The sequence below is a fragment of the Lissotriton vulgaris genome, chromosome 7, assembly GCF_964263255.1.
Source record: "Lissotriton vulgaris chromosome 7, aLisVul1.2, whole genome shotgun sequence".
NCBI classification, from domain to species: Eukaryota; Metazoa; Chordata; class Amphibia; order Caudata; family Salamandridae; genus Lissotriton; species Lissotriton vulgaris.
In genome coordinates this window covers 836,582,243-836,588,242 of record NC_141695.1, presented here as the reverse complement: position 1 = coordinate 836,588,242, position 6,000 = coordinate 836,582,243, and the positions used below count along the sequence as shown (strand labels likewise).

Here is a 6,000-nt window from a genome sequence, read left to right as displayed (position 1 = left end):
GACTGTCATGTCTATAGTGTCTGGGATAGTTACTTTATTTCGGATTCCTGACAGTACATTCCCCTCCTAGATGCCTCCTTGGCCTGGCTTTGAAGGGTGAGCCAAATGAAAGGATTTCACTGCCCTAGGAGCATGCACATTATAGCAGGGTTTCCAGGAATCGTCCACTGAGGTGTTACCTTTCCAGGATACTAGGTACATTAACTGGCCCTTCAGATACTTAGAGTCTCTGATGCTTCGAACTTCTTATTCCAATTGACCATCCTTCATGAACGGTGGAACTGCTCTACATCTTGATTTTCCTGCTGGTTTTAGCAGACTGCAGTGAAACGCATTGTGTATTTTAAATGTTTTAGGGAACTTTTAACTTGTACACCACTGGATTTATCTGTATGAGCCCTGTGTAGGGACCAATGTATTTAGGGTGGAACACACTATGCATCTTGAACCAAATGTTTTTTGTTGATAACCACACCTTGTCACCAACTTGGAACTGTGTCTCTTCCTTGCGATGTTTATTGGCCCATCTTTTGTATTGTTTTTTTGCTTGATTTGAATGGACTTGTATTCTTTTAAGTATGTTCTTCATGTCTTTAATATGAGCATTTACAGATGGCTGTGGCCGTTGTATCAAAGGAATGTTAATTGGAAAATTAGATGATGGAAACCACTGTTAGCAAATAATGGAGAAACGCCAATAGCACTATGCACAGCATTGTTATATGCCAGTTCAGCCTGCCATAACAAGGACACCCATGAGTCTTCGGATTCTTCGGCATAACAGGGCAGGTATTTCTTAAGAGTTTGATTAAGCCTTTCGGTTTGTCCATCTGTTTGAGGATGAAAGCTTGTAGACAGAGCTGAAGAGAGCTGTAGGGTTTTGCACCATGTTTGCCAAAACCTGGATATAAACTGAGGCCCTCTATCCGAGACAATGACTTTCGGTAATCCATGCAACCGGACCACATTAGTCAACAGTAGCTGTGCCGTTTGCCCTGCCATGGGTAAGGTACAACATGGGATGAAATGTCCCATCTTTGTGAGACTGTCTACCACCACTAAGATGGATGTATGACCCTGATTCTTTGGTAACCCAGTGATGAAGTCCGAGATGATGCTTTTCCATGGCTGATCAGGGGTTGGCATTGGTATCAATTGTCCTGTTGCTTTTGAAGGATTAGCTTTGGTCCTAGCACATACATCACAGTTTTTTATCCATGCTTGGATGTTGTCCCTCATGGACCCCCACCAAAAATATTGTTGAATAAGCTCAAGTGTTTTTTTATATCCAGGGTGTCCTGCCATTTTCAGTTCATGAAACCACTTGAAAGATTTTAGTTGCATTTCTTTCAAGTGTAAAAACTGTTGGTTATTATGGAAGGGCAGTGGCGGTGTGTCCATTGGGGGGTTGGGGCGTTGCCCCACTAGCCATGGACGACCATCACACGATTCAGGCAGGATTCATGATCAAAATAATAAACTTAATCTTGAGGAGTCTACTCTGAGCGCACTGTCTGCGGCAACTCAGAGAGCTTCAGGACAAGCCCGACATCGCAGAAAGTGTGGGGGCGGGGCTGTCGCAGTGATTGGCAGCGCAGCACAAACAGCGCAGCTGCAGTGTACGCATGTCAATTTTTGGGCTAGGTATTTTTAGTACCTGCCCAAGCATGCCCACACGGTACAGTACTTTCCCCCTCCCTCCCCTATTGCGACTCAGAGGACGAGGGACCCGGTCCCCCGGGTCTGATTATGGGCAGGCAGTAACCCTGCTCTTAGCCAATCCTGGCGCAGTGGTGCTGCTAATGCAGCGCCAGCATTGGCTGAGATATGTATAAGAAGCAATATCCCAACTGGTATTATTTATGGACAATTAAAAAGGATATCCGTACAGTATTATCCAAAAAGAAACAAGGAGACTCAATATGAATTTCATATGTGCTCAAAGCATCATTTATATCAACATTTGAGAAAATCACGTAGGACAATAGCAATTACAGTTAGTGTCAGCACTGCAATTAATAAATAGCCAATGATAGCCCAAAATTGTACAAGGTGCACGAGTGCAAAGTGGGTGGCACTACAGCGACGCAAGTGACAGTGAAAAGCAGCGTGGTCGGCGCACAGTGAGAAGTGAGCAAATATATACAGTGTGTAAAAACAAAGTGGGATTCAAACAATTCAGTTTTGCATATATCATTTTATGACAACCACTAAGTGAAGGGCGCCTAGGAATTCGCTGGAAAGTCGACGGCGTTTCGATCCATGGTACTTTGGATCCTCATCAGGACTGGAGGGCCGAGGGCAGTGCTGTATGGAAGAGAGGAAAGAATGAGGTGATGGTCGGGTCATAGGTCCATCAGGTTGTTGGAGGGAGGCGGGGGGAGGAGGGGGAGGTGGGGGGGGAAGGGGGGAAGGGGAGGACTCACCGTCAGGCAAATGTTGGGAGTGGACCACTGGTCACGGAACTGGACGGTTGTCTCAGTATCTAAAGGGCAGGACGGGGGTGCAGGCAGGTCCGAGATTGCATCTTCTGTAAAGTAGAAGCCTGTAGGTGGGGAACAAAGTGGAGAGCCATGTCACAGGGGAGGGATCGAGGATCGGGTTCGTACGGAGCATGCATGTGGCGCAGGGGGGAATTTACCGGTCCAGACAAGGTGCGGATAGTCTTGGTATAGGTGATCGCGGTGGAGTGAATTAATCTGTGTAGAGAGGGGCAAGTTAAAATCAACGACGAGCCGGATAAGCAAAATAGTTGCAGCTCGGGCTAGGCATGACAAACAGAGGGACTTACCCACGGTAATTTAGTCCGTGGGTTGCCTTAGATATCCGCGTGGTAGGGCGCGGAGAATAAATCTGTGGAGAGGGAGGAGAAATCAGACGAGGGGACTACCGCGACATTAGCGATGAGTTCCGCTCAGAAACGATAGAATAGTTTGTAGGAAAATGCCGTGGAAAATACCTTTCCTCGGACGGTGTACAAGCGAGTGAAATGCTGTATCTGGGTTGCTGTGGCAATCAGTAAGCGAGGAACAGAGCTGGATAGATATTGGTTCAAAGGGTCTGCCCCGTGACGTGGAACTACCGGGCTATGGTAGAGACCACGAGATAGGCGCGCGTTGGGAAAGGGGCGAGGCTCTGATCAGAACGTCAGCCCTGGGAGAACCGAGAAAAGGAGAATTAGTTAAAGCCCAGACCCGGCGGCGAGCAAGGATGGGAAAGCTGGGGCTAGCGGAGGGTCACGCTATTGGTGCATGCTATTGGTACATGGTTGCTTGAACAATAACAGCCATAACAGTTGGAACCAACACACAGACAATGACTGCAGAATTGTGGATGTGTGCGCACAAGTCCAGTACAAATAATTATATACAGTTATATACAAAATCATTATATACAATTGATGTCTGCAGGGTGGAATTAGGATTGCAGAGAAATATACATACAAGATATGAATTCAAGGGAAAAACAAGCGAAACAAACCTGTTTGTATAGAGATCCAGAATTAGATAGAGATTAACTATCAGGCTGTGGGTAAAAGGAAGTTTTGCATTTGTCTCAGAAAGGCAGAGCAGTAGGGCGGTGTATCAGGAAGTGTCAGATAGAAATTGTACAGTTCCAGTCGTCAATGGTATTTAATCCACTGTTAACAGAATCACAAAGGGTCATCCAGCGACATTCACTTTTATTCAAAAGGGAACGGATGTCGCCACCTCTTGTCAGCAACGTAAGCTGTTCAATTACTTGCCATCTTATGTCAGTTTCTTTGTGATTTTTTGCGAGGTAGTGGTTCACCAAGGCAGCTGTGATCACTTTGCAGTTAATGCAGCTCTTGTGTTGCACAATCCTGTTTTTGATGGGTTGTGTCGTTTGTCCTATGTACAGAAGTTTGTATGGACATTCAATAGAATATACAACGTTGGTTATATATTGCAGTCACTGCTCAGCCAGGCAGCCAGGATGATGCCACGCCTGGGTGGTGGCATGCACGCACTTGCATGGCCAATCACACTGTGGCTTATGCGAGCCATGCAGTGGTGATTGGCCAGTTCTCTGCGCTGTCTGCACGTCACCGCGCCTGGCACACTGTGCCACCCACACACAGACTAGTCAGTCATGAGACTAGAGTTGAGGTCTCGAGACCTCGTGCCACCCGGTGTCGTGTGTGTTAGGGAGTTAGTTTACACACTTCGTCAACAGTATCTGATAACGTAAGTTTTTATTTTTAAGTTAACTTAACTGTAGTGTACACAGTCAGGTCTCAGTTCTGTAGTTTTATTTTTTCAGACATGGCGGCGGCGCTGGCGCATGATCGTTTCTTCTTTATACGTAGGCATTAGGCAATCACTGGTAGCGCAGCGGCTCTTCTAGCCTTGCTTCGAATAATTAATATCATAAAATTGCATTTGCTGCTAGTTTGCAATACAGTCCGACGGTCAACCTAATCGCGCTACTGTACATCATGGTGTCTCACCGTGTCTGACTGTATGTTGACCAAGATTAAATCACACGCATGTGGAGACTTGGGCCCTGAGCTCCATGCTGTGACCGCCTCACAGCTCTGTCACTCTCTTATACTTCACTCAGTTCAATGCCAGGAGCATTTAAAACGTTATATTTAGATTAGCCCATGTTAGTGTATATTGACTATAATCTCCCCGTTTACTGTCCTCACGCCCCTCCCCCCTGCATCTATGCCACCCCCCAAAAAAAACTCACGCACACACATCTGCAACTCTGCACACTCACTCACAGTGCTCTGCTGCTTGTCTCCTCGGTCCGAGACCGTTAGATATTATACCGTGGCGTGAAATGTGGCTTCGGAATCGCATCGCAGGAGTGTTACTGTTTCACACCTTGGAGTCGGGCCCTGACTCCAAGGTGTGAAACACTTATTCCTGCGATTCCGAAGCCACATTTCACCCCACAGACTTTTCTTTCTTTCTACAACCAGGATTTAATTCATTTGCCTGTGTTTTTAGTTGGGGTGGGGGGAGAAATATCTCTCGGTCTCGGACCGGTACTGTAGGCGCCTGACTCGGTACCATATCCCAACCTGGCGGCCTCTCCCGGATGCAATCAATCTGCCCAATTTGAAATACTGCACACGGCAAGGGATTGTGAATGTTCATGTCCCTGTAGCATCCCGGCTGACCCCACTCTTCCTTGACACAGTGCCACTGCCTACTCTGTATCCCCGTGGTGATCCTGGGCTAATCACAGCGTCGCTGTTGTTTTAAGGTGTGACCGTGGTGGGCTAATCAGTGTTCTTGTTGTGGCGCTGTGTGAGTTAATCACTTGTATCGCGATGAGATCAGATTCTGCAGTCGTGACACTTATCCCGATTTGTCCATGGGCAACTCACAGCGCCGCGTTGTACTTAGTGTGACAATGTGAACATTATTTCCCCCCAGGACCGAGAGAAATATATACTTGCATCGATCCACGTGGTGTACTACTGGATCATTTAATTCTAGATTTTGACAACAGATGAACCATGATACCTCCCGCAAAATGGCTGAACAAAGAAAATAGAGACAGAACTACTCCTTCTTCATTCACTTAGAATGCTAATTAAGTCATCTATGTTTGTGAATAGAAAGAGACAGAGGACTACGCAACAGAGTAACATGGGACAATGAAAGAGTTATGGGACCACTCCTTTGGAGTTTCATGGCAGCCATCTTAGTTTGGGCAATGTTTTTCCAAGCTCCCACTTATATGTTTATGTATACTCCGCATCTAGCCTCTAATAACCACAGAAGCAATTTAGCGCCGAGTTTCCTGATTGAGCCTGGTTTGTCCAGATTCCTGTTTTAGCCAGATTTAGCAGATTTTTATTGATTACCTAGATTTCCTGGTTTTTCTAACTCCCTGTTTTAGCCAGGTTTAGCAGATTGTCTGAACAACAGCAGATTTTACAGTATGGCCCAAATTTATTAGGATTTCTTTTCCCACCCTCCTTCAGCACGCCTCCTTAGCTATCTGGTATCCAGTAAAGGT

General features: G+C 46.2%; 1 long non-coding RNA gene across 2 annotated transcripts in view; it reads left to right on the top strand.

Moving 5' to 3' along the window:
- Positions 1–4,132: 4,132 nt before the first annotated feature.
- Positions 4,133–6,000, top strand: part of LOC147702517 (uncharacterized) — a 165,663-nt gene continuing 163,795 nt past the window's right edge. For both annotated transcript variants that reach the window (XR_015297233.1, XR_015297234.1), the window contains exon 1: positions 4,133–4,208. This is a non-coding gene — a long non-coding RNA (uncharacterized LOC147702517). The remainder of the gene's footprint in view (positions 4,209–6,000) is intronic.